Source organism: Bufo bufo, chromosome 5 (genome assembly GCF_905171765.1).
Source record: "Bufo bufo chromosome 5, aBufBuf1.1, whole genome shotgun sequence".
NCBI classification, from domain to species: domain Eukaryota; kingdom Metazoa; phylum Chordata; class Amphibia; order Anura; family Bufonidae; genus Bufo; species Bufo bufo.
Window position 1 is genome coordinate 195,738,151 of NC_053393.1, and position 22,061 is coordinate 195,760,211.

Sequence of the window (22,061 nt, forward strand, 5' to 3'; positions counted from 1 at the left end):
CTCGGCATGCATGTTGGTACCTGCATCCCTTGTAATGGAGGCCATTATGGCACCAAAAATGGTAAAAAGCAGAGTGGATCCAGCATGCATGTGGATCCAACACTCCCTGAACTTTATTGCGGCCATTATGGCGCATAACAGGGAGTATTTAGTGTTAGGACCCATCTAACAGAGATCGCCTTGACGTACGGCAGAGGGGCTCAGATGGTTTTGTACAAAATGCATTGGCCAAGCATCTCACTTTATAAATAAGCGTAGCATTAGCACTATAATTTTTGGCATTATTGTACTTTATCTGATTTGCAGGGTGCTGCTGCATTGTCTTTTTCCCATATATATATATATATATATATATATATATATATATACTGTATATATATATATATATATATATATATATATACAGTACAGACCAAAAGTTTGGACACACCTTCTCATTCAAAGAGTTTTCTTTATTTTCATGACTATGAAAATTGTAGATTCACACTGAAGGCATCAAAACTATGAATTAACACATGTGGAATTATATACATAACAAACAAGTGTGAAACAACTGAAAATATGTCATATTCTAGGTTCTTCAAAGTAGCCACCTTTTGCTTTGATTACTGCTTTGCACACTCTTGGCATTCTCTTGATGAGCTTCAAGAGGTAGTCCCTTGAAATGGTTTTCACTTCACAGGTGTGCCCTGTCAGGTTTAATAAGTGGGATTTCTTGCCTTATAAATGGGGTTGGGACCATCAGTTGCGTTGAGGAGAAGTCAGGTGGATACACAGCTGATAGTCCTACTGAATAGACTGTTAGAATTTGTATTATGGCAAGAAAAAAGCAGGTAAGTAAAGAAAAACGAGTGCCCATCATTACTTTAAGAAATTAAGGTCAGTCAGTCAGCCTAAAAATTGGGAAAACTTTGAAAGTAAGGGCTATTTGACCATGAAGGAGAGTGATGGGGTGCTGCGCCAGATGACCTGGCCTCCACAGTCACCGGACCTGAACCCAATCGAGATGGTTTGGGGTGAGCTGGACCGCAGAGTAAAGGCAAAAGGGCCAACAAGTGCTAAGCATCTCTGGGAACTCCTTCAAGACTGTTGGAAGACCATTTCAGGGGACTACCTCTTGAAGCTCATCAAGAGAATGCCAAGAGTGTGCAAAGCAGTAATCAAAGCAAAAGGTGGCTACTTTGAAGAACCTAGAATATGACATATTTTCAGTTGTTTCACACTTGTTTGTTATGTATATAATTCCACATGTGTTAATTCATAGTTTTGATGCCTTAATAGTCATGAAAATAAAGAAAACTCTTTGAATGAGAAGGTGTGTCCAAACTTTTGGTCTGTACTGTATATATATACAGTATATACTTTTAAAAGAAAGAGGCAGCACTTCCAGATTTCTGTGGCAGGGTGACGACCCCAAAAACTTTATTCCCAGCAACGTTTCGGCCTACTCAATGAGGCCTTTGTCTGACTGTGCTGCTGCGGTATTTGCTATTTATATATATATATATATATGTATATATATATATATATATATATATTTATACACACAGTGAGGTACAGATGTATGATGTAACCGTCTTATTTCATGCGTTTCACACACACATAAATATATATGTGTGTGTGTGTGTGTATATATGCATAAACTGCAATCATCATTCTGTATTCCAGTAAAAGTCCATCATTACATTAGATACATCCCACACTTAATTTGCATTTTTTATTAGTTCTGAGTAGTTTGTCTAAATTCTGAACATTGCGTGATTATAGGGGTTCGAGTTCCCTCCGTCCACCGCAGGCCTTCGACAGAGGATCTTGATGTGGTGGTGTTGTCCGCCGAGGAGGAAGAGGGAGAGGAGGGAGAGCAGGCCGGAACCTCCCAGCAGCAGCATGATGTAGGTGAAGAGGTGGAAGTGGAAGAGGCTGGACCCCCCCAGCAGCCAGATTCTGTATCCATGCCTCTTAGTCCAGGGTCAAACTCATCCATGCCTTTAGTCCAGGGTCAAACTCCTCAGAATCAGGACAGACAGTAACAGCAGCAGGTAAATGGTAATGGCGTAGTATAAGGCCTACACATAGCTCGACCAAAATCATCAGGACAGGCAGCAGCAGCATATAAATGCTAATGGGGTAGTATAAGGCCTACACATAGCTCAGCCAAACTTATTAGGACAGATAGCAGCAGAAGCAGCAGCATGTAAATGGTAACGGGGTAGTATAAGGCCTACACAAAGCTCAGCCAAAATCATCAGGACACACAGCAGCAGGTAAAAGGTAATGGTGTAGTATAAGGCCTACACATAGCTTGGCCAAACTCATCAGGACAGATAGCAGCATATAAATAGTAACGGGGTAGTATAAGGCCTACACATAGCTGGGCCAAAATGCCAAAATTATCAGGACAGAATGCAGCAGGTAAATGGTAACAGGGTAGTATAAGGCCTATAGCTCAGCCAAGATAATAAGGACAGACAGCAGCAGGTAAATGGTAACATTGTAGTATAAGGCCTACACATAGCTCAGCAAAAAACATCAGGACAGACAGCAGCAGCAGCAGCATGTAAATGCTAACAGGGTAGTATAAGGCCTACACATAGCTGGGCCAAACTCATCAGGACAGACAGCAACAGGTAAATGGTAATGGGGCAGTATAAGGCCTACACATAGCTAGGCCAAACTCATCAGGACAGACAGCAACAGGTAAATGGTAACAGTGTAGTATAAGGCCTACACATAGCTGGGCCAAACTCAGCCAGAACAGAAAGGAGCCAGTTCTTTGTTTGTAGCAGGAATATGTTCCCAGGAATGTGCTCCCGCCAGATCGGGACAACACCACAACGAAACTTATACACATCTGACAGCAACAGGTTCTTTGTCTACAACAGTAATGTGTTCCCATGCATACAAATTACAATATATCCCTTTGACAATTTTTATTCCAAATTATTTTAAAGATCTTAAAGCCCATAAGAAATTTGTGAAAATAAAAATTATATATGTTGGTAAGGCTGATTAGTCAGCCTGCATTTGTCGGAGGGGCAGAGGCTCTTCACATACGAGCCACACCTTCACTTCCAGGCGTGTGTTTTCAGGTGCACAGCTGCTGCTGGGTGTCATTAGCAAACTAGCTTCTCTGGTGGTAGGAGTCTTTCTTTGCAGCATGGAGCTTGTTATTTTGCTCTCTGCTACCGTGGTATGCACGCGCCATACTATGTAAGTAGTTTGGGCCGGGGGCGTCTCTCCTGGCCGGTCGGAACCGTCTTTGCCTCAGAATCTGCTACCTCAGGTTTGCTCGTTGGGCCTAAATACTTCTATTTCTTGTCAACTTTGTTTGTTGGTAATAGGAGTTAGTTCCTATAAATCTTACAAGTTTCACTTTGCTTTGTTCGTCTCGTATGTAAAGTTACTTCAGCCGGTTTGCTGTAAAGAAAGAGTTACCTGGGCTGCACGTGACGTCACGTTTGGAGATCGGATGCAGCTGTTATTGTTTAGGCCCCTTGCTGTAGCTGTTCCTTGCCATGTGTCTCCCCCCCTCCCACCATCTTTAGACTTCATGTATTTCACTGCTCCATGTACTTAAAAACCCTGCCGCACTTTCATGCTCTGCTGTTATCCTGAGCGGCATTTACACTTTCGGCTTTTATTTCATGTCTTATGCTGCATCCGCACGTCCTTACTGTCCTGCACTTTTCTACTCTTGGTTCGTATTCACTCAGATTGGTCTCACATTCAAGCTGCATTCACCTGTTGGCTGTTACATCTCATTTTGTCCCCAGCCGACAGCCGGATCCGTATTACATGCCTGTTATTACATGTTGTATACTCGGCTTACAGCCATAGCTGTTACTGTTACTCCGTTTTCATGCTCTGGACGCACCACCCTGGTGTTCCCACCTTGCTCCACTCACAATCAGAGCTGCGTTTATACCAAATTTCATGCTCTGCTTATACCCAAAGTTGTGTTCACACTTCTACTGCTACACCAGGTTGTATACCCCACTCACCAAAGCCGCTTTCCATGTCTGCTGTCACATCAAGTTAATATTCTGTTCACATCCAAAGCTGTGTCCGCATGTCTGCTTTCACATCTTGTCCTATACTCCTTTCACTTCTAGAGCTGCGTCCACGTGTCTGCTTTCGCATCACGTCAATACTCTGCTCACTTTCAGGTTGCATTGATACGTCTGCTTTATACCATGCTTTTCATGCGCTACCCATACTCAGAGCTGCGCCCATACCATGTTTTTTAGGTACCACTCACATCCAAAGCTGCATTCACCCATTTGTTGTTACATCATGTGTTGTACTCTGCTCACACTCAAAGCTGCATTCTCCTGTTCATTGCTACGTCATGGTTTTGCTCAATCTCACCGGGGCAGTCTGCAACCACCGCTCTTGTACCTCTCTCCCGACAAACATAACTGCGTTCTTTTCAGGCTTACGTTCCCTTTCTCGGTGGTCTGTTACATTCCATAGGCCTACTTTCTGTTTTAATCCTGGTTCATATTCACTCAGACTGGTCTCCTTTTACTTCTGATTCGTATTCACTCAGATTGGTCTCCTGCCCCAGTTCACCAAACAGCTCCTCAGCAGAGGTCAGTGGGCCAGTAAGTTTCCTGCTATGTTTTCACAAGCTGTTTATTTGTTTGTCACGATAAGAGACTTCTCTTAGCGAACTTGCAATGCCTCAGGCTCTTGTTTTTTCTCCCATCTCTGTTTCAATTTCATGTTTACGTTTATGGTTCGCGGTGGTTAGTGTTTTATGTATGCACGTGCTTCGGATTACTAATGTCTATATTTTTAACGCCTGTTGGCAGTCATCTTCCTTAGGCCACCTTCTAGCCAATCCAATCATTCAAGTCGCTTCATATGCCATCAGGTCCGGCTTACGTTTTAATTACTTATCGTCACCGCAACGCCAATCCCTCTGTCTTCGGGGGCCCTTTGACTGATCCGGCCTCATGGCTCCAGGGGCCCCATGACCGTTTTTTCATGTTTTGTTTGTTAGGGGTACGACATGGTTGTAGGCTGGTTAGTGTTCCAGGTTTGCTGTTGGAGGGGGTCATGTTTATGCGAGTCCCCAGGCATTCTGGTGCTGCATAAGTGGTTTATTAAAAAAAAAATATTCATAAGAGGCTCACACGAGTGGCTCTTCGCTTATAGGACCTCACGACTGGCATCGTCATTCGTAGTTCGCACGGTCATCTGATACTTGTTCCGCCATAAGAGGCTCTCACGCATGGCTCCCGCCATAAGAGGCTCTCACGCATGGCTCCCGCCATGAGGGACTCTCACGCATGGCTCCCGCCATGGGGGACTCTCACGCATGGCTCCCGCCATGGGGGACTCTCACGCATGGCTCCTGCCATGGGGGACTCTCACGCATGGCTCCCGCCATGGGGGACTCTCACGCATGGCTCCCACCAAGGGGGACTCACGCACGGCTCCCGCCATGGGGGACTCTCACGCATGGCTCCCGCCATGAGGGACTCTCACGCATGGCTCCCGCCATGGGGGACTCTCACGCATGGCTCCCGCCATGGGGGACTCTGACGCATGGCTCCCGCCATGGGGGTCTCTCACGCATGGATCCCGCCATGGGGGACACTCACACATGGCTCCCGCCATGGGGGACTCTCACGCATGGCTCTTGGCTTAGAGGATTTCACAATTGTCATCGACATTGGTAGGTCATACGGCCATCTGATACTATTTTCCATGGCCCACCTTTCAGAAGTTTTCTTTTGTTCATTTATATTTTACAGATTAGTACTTGCGGTTCATTTCAGCCTCATTTCATTAAGAAGCTTTACCCCATGTCTTTGTCTTTCTAGGTTATCGAGTCCCGGTTGATTACTAAACCCGTTGGGTTAAGCCCCAATCTTTTCCCAAGCCGTCCTTAATTCTAAAGTTCGCATCCCGGCCCCATGGGCCCCTGGTGGTTGCTTTGGCCCAATGGTTGTCAGTCCACCTGTGCAGCTATGCTTTTGAATGACATATCTTTACCTGCTTGCCAGCTTATTTTATTCAGGTTTAATTTTAGTTTATGTCTCTTATTATCTCAATTTTCTGTCACGTTTCCTTTCGTCTTTTCAGGTCATGCAGTTGAAATCATATTGGGGTCACCTTCCACGTCGGTCAGGTCTCGTTCCTAACTATATTTCGCCTTGCATGTTATTCAGGCCACGTAGTTTATCTTAGGTGTCGCCTGCCACATTGGTCAGGCTCATGGTTTAATTTTACCTGCACCTTATTCAGGTCACTTTTTATAGTTATAATTATAAAAATAAAAAAATAAAAAACTCGGCCCCATGGCTTCGGGGGCCCGATGACAGCTTCAGCCCCATGGCTTCGGGGGCCCTATGACAGCTTTGGCCCCATGGCTTTGGGGGCCCGATGACAGCTTTGGCCCCATGGCTTTGGGGGCCCGATGACAGCTTTGGCCCCATGGCTTCGGGGGCCCGATGACAGCTTCGGCCCCATGGCTTCGGGGGCCCGATGACTGTTTTCAGTTCTGCTGGGCTGATTGCCTGGTTGGTTGTCCATATGTGCATCTGGGCTGATTTGGCCCCTATGTATCGCATACATACCTGCTTCCCTAATTTCCTAATAATCCATGTTGATTGCTCACTTTATGTTTTGACTGCAAACTGGTCCGGTTCGCCCTACAGCATAATTGTCATGTCTTACGCAGATATTTCTTCTTTCATTAATTGTTCATGCTTTCGTCCAGGTCCTGCCAGAGGAAGAACAAGTAGGGCAATTCCCTCTAACATTTCAGTCTCTGATCGTAGTCGATCATATCTTGTCAACCAGGTCCCCGCGCAAAGTCTTTGCCTTTTTACCATGACCAGAAATTCATTTTCAGATAGTAGGTCGGCCTTCACGTCTCAAGCGTAAAAACAATTCTATGGGGCACACAGTAGAACAACGCGCGGACCACGGCTAGCAGATAGCGTTTGTCTGGGGAACTATTCAAGGATTCTCTTCCTATCTACATGGTTCTTTTTGGCCCTCATTCCTGCATAGTCTAGGCAGTTAGGTTTCGGTCCCACGACACGATCTCCTGGGGCTAGGGCATTGCCAGTACTCGCACTAGAACCAAACTTTACAAGTTTCAATTGGTTTTTATGATCCATTTCACAACGTATTCCCGGTCCTCCATTCCGCTTTGGGGCAGTATCCGCAATATTGAGCATCATGTCTCTGGCCTTGTCATCCACAAGATGGGTTGTAGGTCTCCTACTGGTCTTGCCTCATATACCCCGAATTTTCGCTCTAGATCCCCGACGCCTTGCAGTTGGCTTGGGGATTAGTTTGCACATGCCATTCGATTTCCTTGTCTACCCTACTTGGCTTGGTTTTTGCCCACTTATAGGCCTACCCACGATCATGGCTTAGGGCACACAACAAGCCATTTAGTCAGGTCAGCTAAGACACGCCTAGCTGGGTTAGGTTGTTCCCGTTGTTTCTCTCCCTAGGGTTCTTCGGATACCTCTTGGCCGTAGCCATGACCACAAGTTGGTAAGGCTGATTAGTCAGGCTGCATTTGTGGGAGGGGCAGAGCTCTTCATATACGAGCCACACCTTCACTTCCAGGCGTGTGTTTTCAGGTGCCCCACCCTCCCTCCCTTATCTTCTCATTTCCACAGGGTATGCCCACTTATAGGCCTTCCCACGATCATGGCTTAGGGCACACAACAAGCCATTTAGTCAGGTCAGCTAAGACACACCTAGCTGGGTTAGGTTGTTCCCGTTGTTTCTCTCCCTACGGTTCTTCGGATACCTCTTGGCCATAGCCATGACCACAAATATATATATATATATATATATATATATATATATATATATATATATATATATATATATATATAACATGCCACGTACAGCCTCCATAAAATGTGGGTTTATTCACCCAAAAGCGACATTTTAGTCCCCACAATGGGACCTTTGTCAAGCAGTGACAAAAGTGAATGGTGCCAAGTACACATACAAATACAAACTCAGGTGATTATTTAATGAAAACTATTAATAATTGAATTACAATTAATGTGTTTGATTAGTATTGTGTCTAAAAATAAAAATACTGTTTAAAAAAAAGACATAATATACAAGTATCCATACTGTGAAGAGATTAATAACTACAATTAAACTATGTGAATTCATAGTATCTGCTTAATTCGTCAAAATTACATATTAAAAAAATATGTCCAAAACCAATTGTGTCATTAAAATATCAGGTGTACTGATTAAAGACATAATGGAGGGGGCCAAGAACTAACCAGCATGGATCCATTATAGCGCGCCGTTTGGTAAACTGCGCATGTCGGCGCATTGCTTTCGCATTACATAAAGAAACATGAGATGCAATCACTTGATTGCATAGAATGAGGAACACACACAGGCCGCGAGTGTCCATAGACAGGGTGTTCACATAACAGATCACGTGTTCGCATCAGAAATTGAACGCAAGAAGAGCCACAAACGCATCCTGTCTATGCGGTCACATGATAGCAACCATGGAGATTAGTAGAAGAACTCCCAAAATGGTGACATGGCTTCAAGAATATTATATATACCACAGCTTATATTGCAAAGTGAAAAGCTGTGATTACAAAAAAATTGCATGTGCAAATTATGATTACATAGTTAAAGAAACATAAAATATAAATGTATATATAGATATATACATTTGGCAATAACGCTCCATTCCCAAAACCGGATTACCACATGGATGAGTATAACGCCAGTCACACCCAACCATGTAGAGAGGTCAACATGGAAGTCAGGCATCCTGTTCAGAACAACAGACAACACCATGTTCGAACCTAAATCCTGATTAAAACAATCAGTTTTGGGGGTAAGTTTACCGGCAGTTCTATGTAACTCGAAAACACATGTTACCTTCAAAATAGACTCCAAACTCAGCTCTGCTGGATGACAGTGTAGGTGTTCCCCGGTGCCTGTCAGACCCTTCCTGGTGCAGTCTGGCCCGGGCTGTGTGCCACTACCCCCATGTGTAGCCAAGCCTCGCAGCTAAAGGCTTATTCAGCAGCCTGACCTGCGATCGATGACCCAGGCTCCGCAGTGGAGGCAGTCTCCGAGGACCCCGCCAGCAGTCGGGGACCGTGACTGAGTCATCAACGAGGGGAGGGGAACTGATCCTGGCGGCAGAGCCAGGGACACTTCCAGACCCGGGCCAAGACAAGCTAGTTCCTTACTGGCTTCTGTGCTCAGACGGGCAGAGAACGGCTGGGTGCTGCTGATGGCCGAAGCCCAGCGTGTGTGCGGCGCTGATCATGTATGGGTGGGGCAAGCGGTGGTACCCATGCCTCCTCACAGACAAAAGGAGGATGAGAGAGCCGCTGCTAAACCCCACCAGTCCTGCTGCCCTCTGGCTTGGAGGAATCAGCACATGTTGCGGCAGGCTGCGTTACCGCAGTGTTCTTCTCCAGACTCGATGTGCCCGATATGGAAACTGAGAGCAGACCGGTGTGGGCGGCGCGTGGAGCGCTGTGTGGCGATTGGTATCTGAGAGGTCTATTTTCCAGTATGGTTTATGTATGGAGGGCAGTGTCCAGAGATCACACAGAGGACTATGGGGTACACTATAGTAGGGCTGAAATTATTATTCAGTTGAATCGAGTAATTCGACACAAAAAGCTAATGTGGTCAAGTTCCCTTGCCTTTAATATAGACTGTTCCTACTAATGTTTATGCACTACTGTTCTAGCGCCCGTTCTTCTAACGGGTTTAAATTTTAAAATTTTTAAAATAAGTGAATTGAATGAATAAATAAATAAGAGGTTTAATAAATTAATGAAAAAAATATATGAATAAACTCATTGATTGATAAAAATAAATTCTTCGCCAAATAAATACATAAAGGAAATAATCAATAGAGAAATACATAAATAAAGTCATCAATAAATAAATCAATACATAAATTCATCTATACAGAAATATATATATAAAGTCATCAATAAATAAATGTACTGTAAAAAAAATTCATCCCTACATAAATTAATAAATAAAATCATCCATTAAAAAACAACGATGTTTTGGAGGGAGAGCCAAGGAGAGGGATTGACAAGGGACCCTTCAGTGCTCTGAACCAACGGCGGGGGCCAAGAAGTCGCCGCCGATCCAGGACTCATTTATTTTGATAAATGTTAGTCTATCCATGAAGTCTGTGGACAGACAGGTCTGCTTGTTGGTGACCACCCCACCTGCCGCGCTGAATGTCCGCTCAGACAGTACTTCCAGCGCATACTGAGCGATCTCACGGCAGGTGTCCAGCCTGGCAACCCAGGTACTTCATGGGGTCGTCGGTGATCATGCTGTCGGAAGCACCGACGGACTCCATGTAGTCAGCCACCATGCGGGCCAGCCACTGATGGTGACTGCTGCTGCTGCTGCTACTGGATCACGCAGGCTGGTAGAACAGCCTCATCTCACCCATAAGAGCACCTGCTTGGCTGGAGATGCTTGGGCCAGCCACCTGCTGGGTGAGATGAGCGGGGAGAACTGGAGTGTGAGGCTGAGGGTTGGGATGTACTGCGCCTGTTTTCCCTTGCAGCGAGGGTCTAAAAGGGTGGCCAACCAAAAATCATCCCTCTCCTTAATTTTCCTGATCCGGGAGACCCTCCGGAGGCAGTGCAGCATGTGGGCAGCCATGGGGAAGAGGACAGCCCGCTGTGACTCTTCTTAGCTGCCCGGGACCAGGACATCTTGTTCCTCCTGCTTCTGCTGCTGCTACCTCTGGGAGTCGCCCCAACCCCGGACTAACAGTTCCCCCAGCACTGGCTCTCCCTCCTGACCAGGCCCAGACTCCTGGATGTCAACAACCTCCTCAAAAAATTCTTCCTCCTCCTCCTCGTTCTGGGCTTGGTCTTGGTGGAACAGTGTTGCCTCTTCTTGCTCCACCAAGGCACTCTCCCCAGCATCGAGCAGGCGTTCTAGTGTCCTGTCCAGCAGAAACATTATGGGGAGCACGTCATTGAGGCCGACATGCTCCCCGCTGACCATCTTGGTTGCCTGCTCGAGTGGGGCCAACACGTGGCAGACCTGGTGTATCTGTCCCCACTCTGCGTTGGTGATGTAGGGGAGTGGGTGTGATGGCCCGAAAGTGCCTTGGTCCAGCAGGTATTCTTTCACCGCGCGTCGCTGCTCCTACAAACTCTCCAGCATGTGGATGATGGAGTTCCACTGCGTAACACTGTCCACAATCAGCCCGTGATGTGGCAGGCTGTTGTCCTGCTGCATTTTGGACAGGGACGCAGTGGCGGTTGGGGAGCATCAGAAGTGGCTGGCAATCCTCCATACCCTTTGCACGATGTCACTCAACCTTAGGCATGTGCGTAGGAACTTCTGAACCACAAGGTTGAGGACATGTGCCATGCAGGGCACGTGTGTTAGACTGCCAGCATGGAGGGCGGCGAGGAGGTTGCTGCTGTTGTCACAAACAGCCATACCTGCCTGGAACCTTCAGGTCCAGTGTGTCTCCGTTCCCCTAAGCTCACAATCTGGAGCACGGCCTGGCAGCGGACGTGCCCCACACCTGTGTAGCTACGGGGATGCTTGCTGGGGGGCTCAGCAACAGTGGAGACAGTGGCTTGAGGGAGAGCTGCAGTTCTCCCCTGAACACCCCGGGGTGGCACCACAAACTAAGATGCCACCACATTTGAAGATCCCTCCCATGCGCCTCGGAGGGACACCCAATGGGCTGTTAAGCTGATATAGCGTCCCTGCCCATGTCTGCTGGCCTCTACCTCTAGGAGAAGGAGCGGGGAAGTGGCAATGCATTGTTGGAAGGGGGTGGGGTGGCTGCAGGACAGGGGCAGGAGCTGCTGTCCCCTGCGCACTGCTGCTGGCGCTGCTGCAACCACCCTGCTTCTGGTCCCCCTCCCGTGCTGGGTAAGGGCACTTGTACTCAGCCAAGCAACAGACCTCCCTCTCCTCACCCTGGCATGGCAAAGCTGACAGATGGCAATTGTCTGATCGTCTTCTGTCAGGGTGCAGTAAGGCCAAACAGACGACTTACGCACCGACCTCCTGCCAGATGGGGTGGTGCTGGCTTGCGCCTGTTCGGGCTCAGTGTGCACAGGTGGAGGCGGCACCTGCTGCTGCCGCCGCCTCCTGCTGCCATTACCAGTGGAGCCCCTGCCACTTGGCTCCCTGGTGACCTGGTGCACCGTTTGCCTCGGGTGCCTACCTTCCTCATCAGTGCTGCTGTCACCTGACAAGGGAGGTGGCACCCATTCTTAATCACCCTCTTTTTCATCGCCTGCATTGTCAGACCCAAGCTCGACCAGTGGTGGACTGAGGAGTAGTTCCAGAAAATGTTGATAGCGCTGCCTTATGAGTGTAGAGTTCCAATCTCAGACCCTTCTTTCCAATGTTCAGGTTAATCCACCTTGTAGCCAAACAATCGGTTACCAGAGGCTAGTGCACTCTCGTACAACAGCACCCTAGAGGGAAGTTATAGTACAAATAGTGAAGTTCCAATAGGTAGTTCCGCAATCAGCAGGTTTTATTGTACTTACAAAATATCATAAAATTCATTAATCTCAGGACGCCGAGGCAGTTGTGTCATTTGTGACACAAGCCAGTGGCACGGAGTCCTCTGCCCCGGCTCTGAGCAGCAGCAGCTCTCCGCCTCCTTCAAGACCAGCCCCCAGCCCCCAAGACTCGCCCCTGATGCTGTTTGGCAGCGACAGCGAGAGGGACATCTTTGGGGGGATAATGCAGGAGAGTGAGCTGCGCTTGGTCCGGCAGCGCAGGACCTTTTGGAAGGGATGGAGGAGGAGGAGGAGGGGGTACCACCCGTCAGTACCCCAGTGACATCCCTTTCAACTTGTGCGGTTGATTTCAGCCACGGAACCCCCGCACCTAGTCAGACCCAGATGTCAGCCGGGGGACAGCAGAGCCAGGTCAGGGGCTCCACGTCTGCTGTTCCCCTCAGTCCACCAACAGTTAAATATAAAAAACAAGCAGTCTCTAGTCTTTGTGGTTACTTATCGGCGCTGCAGATCCACCAAGCGTCGTGGGTAAAGTTTGCTTCACAGTCAAAGTTCCAGAAAATGTTGATCGCGCTGCCTTATGAGTGTAGAGTTCCAATCTCAGACCCTTCTTTCCAATGTTCAGGTTAATCCACCTTGTAGCCAAACAATCGGTTACCAGAGGCTAGTGCACTCTCGTACAACAGCACCCTAGAGGGAAGTTATAGTACAAATAGTGAAGTTCCACCAGGTAGTTCCGCAATCAGCAGGTTTTATTGTACTTACAAAATATCATAAAATTCAAGCCTAAAAACAAATTGCTTTCATCAAATATCCACTCAACCCGGGTTTCGCTAGTCCAGCTTTGTCAGGGGCGATAATGTGCACCCTCACAGGTGCAGTATTTATTGGGCCGTGATCTCTTTCAAGGACCGCCCATTCATTCAGACTTTTTTTCTCTTTTTTTGGATGTTCAACAGAACTCAAGCAATAGAAATAATAAAGGGCCAGCGGTATTTTAAATTTCATTTCACTAGATGATTGCCTGATTATGTGGGAAGGGGAACGTTGGGGTTTGGAAAAATTTATGAATAGTTTAAATCAGAATACTTTTAATCTTAGATTTACTAGTGAAATGAGCCCCAAGAGTATACATTTTTTGGATTTAACAATTTTTTTAGAGGAAGGTCAGCTGAAGACAGAGACTTACTTCAAACCAACAGATGTGAATGGCTACATCGATATGCAGAGCTGCCACCATGCCCCTTGGACAAAATATTCCAAAGGGGCAATTTATACGTGTTCGCCGTAATTGTACTGAGGTCAAGGACTATAGGGAACAGAGCATGGTGATTCAGGAGAGGTTTGAAGAGAAGGGATACAACCCTGAGGTTCTGAACAAGATCAGGAAAGAAGTGGAAGATTGGGATGGGGGGGTTAAGAGTTACAATGGAAAGAAGGAAACAGATAATGAAAAAAAAATGCTGGATTTTAAATTCACCTTTCTTACTCAATACAACACGCAGATAGGACCACTAAAGAACTCCTTGCAGAAAAACTGGTTCATTTTAAAAAATTACCCAGTGTTGGGACAGGTTATCTCTGAGCGGCCGAGGGTACTATATAAAAGAGCACCAAACCTGCGAGATGCATTAGTACACAGCTGCACAGTGAAAAATAAAAAAAACAAGTAGGGATCAGTTCACTTGGTGCGGTTTCTGTACTGTGTGCAGGAACCGCACCAGAGAGGACAAAAAGGAAAAAAAATCTGCAGGAAATTGTGTTGAGATGAGGGCAGACGTATAAGATCAAAGGCGAAATGTCATGTGAGACGATGGGGGTTGTGTACATGCTGGAGTGCAATTGTGGGTTCCAGTATGTGGGCAGAACCCTTCGGAAACTGAAGACCCGACTGCATTAGCATATAAGGAACATCAGGAAGGGCAAAGAGGATCACAGTGTCCCACTACACTTCAAGCTAGCGCATGGTAAGAATCCGGCAGGCTTGAGGTTTAGTGGTTTAGAAAAGGTGGAGAGGAATTGGAGGGGAGGGGATCCTGTTGCTAATATCAACCGCAAGGAAGTTGGTTGGATATATAAATTAGGAACCTTGAAACCAGCGGGACTCAACGTTGAGTTCGATCTGAAGCCGTGTCTGGTGGAATGAAGAGAAATTGTCAGGGGTTGTGTCGCTGTTGCTACGGACCTATTTAGACCACTATGCAAGGGTAGTGGGTGGACTTTGAGGCGTTGTCAAGATATAAGGGGTTAAGTTGTGTGGGGGAGTGGTTTATCTCTGCTGCTCTTGGATGCCTGGTTTATTATGAATGAAATGAATATAGTGAGCCGTTATAGGCTCTGGGAAGTCATGTGATCGGAATGCCGCTACGTGCTTTTTTCATGAATGGAGAATAGGGGGTTAGTAGTACGTGCAAATTATATGCTCTGTTAAATTGATGTAATCTTTTATTTTGTTTTAAAATACCGCTGGCCCTTGCGGGCTTTAGGAATTATGTTTATTATTTCTATTGCTTGAGTTCTGTTGAACATCCAAAAAAAGAGAAAAAAAGTCTGAATGAATGGGCGGTCCTTGAAAGAGATAAATACTGCACCTGTGAGGGTGCACATTATCGCCCCTGACGAAGCTGGACTAGCGAAACCCGGGTTGAGTGGATCTTTGATGAAAGCAATTTGTTTTTAGGCTTGAATTTTATGATATTTTGTAAGTACAATAAAACCTGCTGATTGCGGAACTACCTGGTGGAACTTCACTATTTGTACTATAACTTCCCTCTAGGGTGCTGTTGTATGAGAGTGCACTAGCCTCTGGTAACCGATTGTTTGGCTACAAGGTGGATTAACCTGAACATTGGAAAGAAGGGTCTGAGATTGGAACTCTACACTCATAAGGCAGTGCGATCAACATTTTCTGGAACTTTGACTGTGAAGCTAACTTTACCCACGACGCTTGGTGGATCTGCAGCGCCGATAAGTAACCACAAAGACTAGAGACTGCTTGTTTTTTATATTTAACTGTTGGTGGACTGAGGGGAACAGCAGACGTGGAGCCCCTGACCTGGCTCTGCTGTCCCCCGGCTGATGCCTGGGTCTGACTAGGTGCGGGGGTTCCGTGCCTGAAATCAACCGCACAAGTTGAAAGGGATGTCACTGGGGTACTGACGGGTGGTACCCCCTCCTCCTCCTCCTCCATCCCTTCCAAAAGGTCCTGCGCTGCCGGACAAAGCTGCAGCTCACTCTCCTGCATTATCTCCCCCAAGATGTCCCTCTCGCTGTCGCTGTCAAACAGCATCAGGGGCGAGTCTTGGGGGCTGGTCTTGAAGGAGGCGGAGAGCTGATGCTGCTCAGAGCCGGGACAGAGGACTCCGTGCCACTGGCTTGTGTCACAAATGACACAAATGCCTCGGTGTCACGGCGGACGTGCACAGTATAAAAGATTACACACCAACCAGGCTCTGGACGAGAGACAGGGGAAGGGTCACCTCCTAGTTTATCCCTGACCTCTTTCCCTGCACTGCTCAGCCCACAGGCAGACCTTGAAGATAGGTGTGCTGTGTCCTCCAGCCTGGACTGACAAAACCCTGAACTCCCTGAGATGGAGAAGTGGAGAGATAGGAGCAGCCTGCTCGCACAGAACCTGGATGGGATAGATGACACCAACAACCAAACAAGAAATGACACTTATCTTCTGAGAGCAGAAACTGACAGCCAACCTTCCCTTCAAAATTCCCAGGCCAAAATGATCAGTATAATCCGCTCAGAGCACTTAGCTGGAGACCATTTAAACTAATGACTTCACCCAGTGCACCTGATGAGAGGCGGATCCAGCACGGCACCAAAACAAATACTAAACTCGTGCTGCTATCCTGGCCGACCTCCGCACATCGTCAGAGTGGGGCATGACACTCGGCGTCCTGATATGAAATGGGGCGGCTGCCACGGCCAAAAAAATCTCTGATGAGGCGGATGCCCCTGCCACCTGCGCCCACCCCTCTGTGGGTAGAGGAGTGGCCCCGTGCTGGCAGCGGTCCAGCACTGGAACCGACTCCCCTACCACGACCACGGCTGCCAACACGCCCACGTCCACTCATGATCGATTATGCAAACACTGTAGGGGGGAATTTATCATTAGGAGAATATTTGAAGTCAGTTTTGCTTCAGTCTGTGTTGGAGTACTTTGTGCCACATTTATGAAATGTTACATGTTGTTTGATAAATTTGGCTTGTCCTTAAACCTAACACTTCTGTCTAGAGAAGCTACTCCAATTTTCCTACTCCACCCTGCTCCTGGAGTGAGATTGCGACTTATTTGTGACTTTAAAAAAAAGTCTAAATTATAAATCTGGAGTGTTTCAGATTTATCATTGAGACTTTTTAATATAGCTTTTAACATAGCTCACCACGCCCACTTTTCCATCCATATTACAAAAACGGAGTGAGTGGTGTACACATGCAAAAAGTCTCAAAACTTTGCGCAAGTGAGTGTAAAAAGTCGCCAATTTTTGCCCTATTTTGCGACTTTTTGATGCCAGAATTCTGGAGTAAAGGTATGATAAATAAGGGCCTGTGTTTTTAAACACCAAAAAAATATACAAAGAAAATAAAGAGGGAATTTGGGCTAACTTTATTGGGTTTGGAAAATGGGGCAAAAAGGAAATAAAATAGACACGAAAACCTAACACAATGACAGAAAACCAGACAGTAAAAGATTATTATTTTTTTTTTTTTTACAGACGAACGACAATGACAATAATCCCTCCCTAGCACACGAAACCCTAAGACAATGACACTAAAACACCAAGCAAAATACTTTTTTTTTTGTTTTTTGTTTTTGTTTTTTTCACAGACAAACGACGATGACAATAATTCCTCCCTAGCACACAAAACCCTAAGACAATGACACTAAAACACCAAGCAAAATACTTTTTTTTTTCTTTTTAACAGACGAATGATGATGACAATAATCCCTCCCTACTCTAGCACACAAACCACTATGACAATGACACTAAAACAGCAAGGAAAATACTTTTTATCAGCTACACTCACTAACTAACCTACACTGACTATCTCCTCCCAACTAACTATCTGTATTATCTATTTGAGCTAACTAACTAACTAACTAACTAACTAACTAACTATATAATGTCCCTAACACCCTGCACTTGAACCTATCAGCTACACTAATCACTAACTAAGCTACACTGAGTATCTCCCACTAACTAACTATCTGTATTATATAATATATATGAGCTATCTAATGTAATGTATGATGACACAGCAAAGCACAACATTCCTCTCTCTCTCACACAACTGCAAAAAACAGCAGGAAACGGCTGCTGGGGAGGTTCTTGGTAGGCACTAGAGTTGAGCGAACACCTGGATGTTCGGGTTCGAGAAGTTCGGCCAAACTTCCCGGAAATGTTCGGGTTCGGGATCCGAACCTGACCCGAACTTCGTCCCGAACCCGAACCCCATTGAAGTCAATGGGGACCCGAACTTTTGGGCACTAAAAAGGCTGTAAAACAGCCCAGGAAAGAGCTAGAGGTCTGCAAAAGGCAGCAACATGTAGGTAAATCCCATGCAAACAAATGTGGATAGGCAAATTAATTAAAATAAAGATTAAAAAAATAAAAATTAACCAATATCAATTGGACAGAGGTCCCATAGCAGAGAATCTGGCTTCACGTCAGCAGAGAATCAGTCTCTTCATGCCATAGCAAAGAATCTGGCTTCATGTCAGCAGAGAATCAGTCTCTTCATGCCATAGCAGAGAATCTGGCTTCATGTCAGCGCAGAATCAGTCTTCATGTCATAGCAGAGAATCAGGCTTCACGTCACCCACCACTGGAACAGGCCACTGTCACACATTTAGGCCCCGGCACCCAGGCAGAAGAGAGAGGTCCCGTAACAGAGAATCTGGCCTTATGTTAGCGCAGAATCAGTCTTCATGTCATAGCAGAGAATCAGGCTTCACGTCACCCACCACTGGAACAGGCCACTGTCACATATTGAGGCCCAGGCACCCAGGCAGAGGAGAGAGGTCCCGTAACAGAGAATCTGGCCTTATGTCAGCACAGAATCAGTCTTCATGTCATAGCAGAGAATCAGGCTTCACGTCACCCACCACTGGAACAGGCCACTGTAACACATTTAGGCCCCGGCACCCAAGCAGAGGAGAGAGGTCCCGTAACAGAGAATCTGGCCTTATGTCAGCGCAGAATCAGTCTTCATGTCATAGCAGAGAATCAGGCTTCACGTGACCCACCACTGTAACAGGCCACTGTCACATATTTAGGCCCAGGCACCCAGGCAGAGGAGAGAGGTCCCGTAACAGAGAATCTGGCCTTATGTCAGCACAGAATCTGTCTTCATGTCATAGCAGAGAATCAGGCTTCACGTCACCCACCACTGGAACAGGTTACTGTCACACATTTAGGCCCAGGCACCCAGAAAGAGAAGAGAGGTCCCGTAACAGAGAATCTGGACTTATGTCAGCACAGAATCTGTCTTCATGTCATAGCAGACAATCAGGCTTCACGTCACCCACCACTGGAACAGGCCACTGTCACACATTTAGGCCCCGGCACCCAGGCAGAGGAGAGAGGTCCCGTAACAGAGAATCTGGCCTTATGTCAGCACAGAATCTGTCTTCATGTCATAGCAGAGAATCAGGCTTCACGTCACCGACCACTGGAACAGGCCACTGTCACACATTTAGGCCCCGGCACCCAGACAGAGGAGAGGTTCATTCAACTTTGGGTTGCCTCGCAATATAATGGTAAAATGAAAATAAAAATAGTATTGAATGAGGAAGTGCCCTGGAGTAGAATAATATATTGTTAAGGGGAGGTAGTTAATATCTAATCTGCACAAGGGATGGACAGGTCCTGTGGGATCTATGCCTGGTTCATTTTTATGAACGTCAGCTTGTCCACATTGGCTGTAGACAGGCGGCTGCGTTTGTCTGTAATGACGCCCCCTGCCGTGCTGAATACACGTTCAGACAAAACGCTGGCCGCCGGGCAGGCCAGCACCTCCAAGGCATAAAAGGCTAGCTCTGGCCACGTGGACAATTTGGAGACCCAGAAGTTGAATGGGGCCGAACCATCAGTCAGTACGTGGAGGGGTGTGCACAGGTACTGTACCACCACGTTAGTGAAATGTTGCCTCCTGCTAACACGTTCCGTATCAGGTGGTGGTGGAGTTAGCTGTGGCATGGTGACAAAACTTTTCCACATCTCTGCCATGCTAACCCTGCCCTCAGAGGAGCTGGCCGTGACACAGCTGCGTTGGCGACCTCTTGCTCCTCCTCTGCCTTCGCCTTGGGCTTCCACTGGTTCCCCTGTGACATTTGGGAATGCTCTCAGTAGCGCGTCTACCAACGTGCGCTTGTACTCGCGCATCTTCCTATCACGCTCCAGTGTAGGAAGTAAGGTGGGCACATTGTCTTTGTATTGGGGATCCAGCAGGGTGGCAACCCAGTAGTCCGCACACGTTAAAATGTGGGCAACTCTGCTGTCGTTGCGCAGGCACTGCAGCATGTAGTCGCTCATGTGTGCCAGGCTGCCCAGAGGTAAGGACAAGCTGTCCTCTGTGGGAGGTGTATCGTCATCGTCCTGTGTTTCCCCCCAGCCACGCACCAGTGATGGGCCCGAGCTGCTTTGGGTGCCACCCCGCTGTGAACATGCTTCATCCTCATCCTCCTCCACCTCCTCCTCATCCTCGTCCTCCTCGTCCTCCAGTAGTGGGCCCTGTCTGGCCACATTTGTACCTGGCCTCTGGTGTTGCAAAAAACCTCCCTCTGAGTCACTTCGAAGAGACTGGCCTGAAAGTGCTAAAAATGACCCCTCTTCCTCCTCTTCCTCCTGGGCCACCTCCTCTTCCATCATCGCCCTAAGTGTTTTCTCAAGGAGACATAGAAGTGGTATTGTAACGCTGATAACGGCGTCATCGCCACTTGCCATGTTGGTGGAGTACTCGAAACAGCGCAACAGGGCACACAGGTCTCGCATGGAGGCACAGTCATTGGTGGTGAAGTGGGTCTGATCCGCAGTGCGACTGACCCGTGCGTGCTGCAGCTGAAACTCCACTATGGCCTGCTGCTGCTCGCACAGTCTGTCCAGCATGTGCAAGGTGGAGTTCCACCTGGTGGGCACGTCGCATATGAGGCGGTGAGCGGGAAGGCCGAAGTTACGCTGTAGCGCAGACAGGCGAGCAGCGGCAGGGTGTGAACGCCGGAAGCGCGAACAGACGGCCCTTACTTTATGCAGCAGCTCTGACATGTCGGGGTAGTTGCGAATGAACTTCTGCACCACCAAATTCAGCACATGCGCCAGGCAAGGGATGTGCGTCAAACCGGCTAGTCCCAGAGCTGCAACGAGATTTCGCCCATTATCGCACACCACCAGGCCGGGCTTGAGGCTCACCGGCAGCAACCACTCGTCGGTCTGTTGTTCTATACCCCCCCACAACTCCTGTGCGGTGTGGGGCCTGTCCCCCAAACATATGAGTTTCAGAATGGCCTGCTGACGTTTACCCCGGGCTGTGCTGAAGTTGGTGGTGAAGGTGTGTGGCTGACTGGATGAGCAGGTGGAAGAAGAGGAGGAGGAAGCTGAGTAGGAGGAGGAGGAGACAGGAGGCAAAGAATGTTGCCCTGCGATCCTTGGCGGCGGAAGGACGTGCGCCAAACAGCTCTCCGCCTGGGGCCCAGCCGCCACTACATTTACCCAGTGTGCAGTTAGGGAGATATAGCGTCCCTGGCCGTGCTTACTGGTTCACGTATCTGTGGTTAGGTGGACCTTGCCACAGATGGCGTTGCGCAGTGCACACTTGATTTTATCGGACACTTGGTTGTGCAGGGGAGGCACAGCTCTCTTGGAGAAGTAGTGCCGGCTGGGAACAACATACTGTGGGACAGCAAGTGACATGAGCTGTTTGAAGCTGTGTGTGTCCACCAGCCTAAATGACAGCATTTCATAGGCCAGTAGTTTAGAAATGCTGGCATTCAGGGCCAGGGATCGAGGGTGGCTAGGTGGGAATTTACGCTTTCTCTCAAATGTTTGTTGGAGAGCTGAACGCTGCCGTGTGACATGGTTGAGATGCTTGGTGACGCAGGTGGTGGTGTTGGTGGTACATCCCATGTTTGCTGGGCGGCAGGTGCCAACGTTCCTCCAGAGGCGGAGGAAGAGGCCGAGGCTGCAGCAGCAGAAGAGGCCGAGGCGGCAGCAGCAGAAGAGGTAGCAGGGGGAGCCTGAGTGACTTCCTTGTTTTTAAGGTGTTTACTCCACTGCAGTTCATGCTTTGCATGCAGGTGCCTGGTCATGCAGGTTGTGCTAAGGTTCAGAACGTTAATGCCTCGCTTTAGGCTCTGATGGCACAGCGTGCAAACCACTCGGGTCTTGTCGTCAGCACATTGTTTGAAGAAGTGCCATGCCAGGGAACTCCTTGAAGCTGCCTTTGGGGTGCTCGGTCCCAGATGGCGGCGGTCAGTAGCAGGCGGAGTCTCTTGGCGGCGGGTGTTCTGATTTTGCCCACTGCTCCCTCTTT